Source organism: Hippopotamus amphibius, unplaced genomic scaffold, assembly GCF_030028045.1.
Source record: "Hippopotamus amphibius kiboko isolate mHipAmp2 unplaced genomic scaffold, mHipAmp2.hap2 H_1, whole genome shotgun sequence".
Classification (NCBI taxonomy): domain Eukaryota; kingdom Metazoa; phylum Chordata; class Mammalia; order Artiodactyla; family Hippopotamidae; genus Hippopotamus; species Hippopotamus amphibius.
Genome location: NW_026648280.1, coordinates 183,796 through 184,721, shown reverse-complemented (window position 1 = coordinate 184,721; position 926 = coordinate 183,796).

Here is a 926-nt window from a genome sequence, read left to right as displayed (position 1 = left end):
ACCTGTTGGAAAAGTGACACGATTCAAAAGAGAACCTTGCATCAAATTCTCAAGTTCATACAACCAGCCTCAGGTGACTCACCAGATGGAAGGACATTCTCTGCTACTTTTGTGAAAGATACTGAGAGAAGCCCACTGAACAGGTGGCAGTTCTTCATAGACTTAAAATTACTTGACACTGTATCTGTCTATCTTGTTACCAGAATATGAGCTCTGGGATATTTCACTGCCTGTATCCCTACTTCCCGAAAGAGCATCTGGTATAGAGTAAGATGGAAAATGCTTGCCAGTGAATCATCTTGGCTAACAGGCTAGACTCAAGGGAATTGACAAATAGGTTCCCACCACTTACTGAAAACCAGTTGTGCCTGTTAATGTAACATTCAGTTACACAAATGTTACAGGGAAGAGCCAGATCTGACCACATGTTGGATCTGTTTCTTTTACTTTAACCTCTGCTTCCTGTTGCTTTCCTTCACTAAAAGGATGCTGTCTGTACACAATGGCCTGCCTCGGGGAACCCTGCCCCTCTACCTGAATGTTAAACCAAAGTGCCTTTGTTCAGGGAAGCGTCCTGACCCTGCGCTCCTGTGGATGGCTGCAAGAAAGAAGAAACTCACACATCCCCTCCCCCGAGGCTGGCCATTCCAGGGGATATTTGCAAATCTTCTGGTCTTTTTACTCTACTTCCTCATCACCTCCTCTTCTCTGTGCTATAAAAGAAACTGGCATCCAGTCCCCAATGAAATGGTTATTTTAAGACATCAGCCTGCGATCTTCTCGGTCTGCCGGCTTTCCGAATCAAGTCGTATTCCTTGCCTGGGCACCTTGTCTCCGATTTATTGGCCTGTCGTGTGCTGAGCGGAGCAAGCTTGGACTCAGTAACACAAACACAGTAAAGGTTTTTGGTATAAAAGTATACTGAT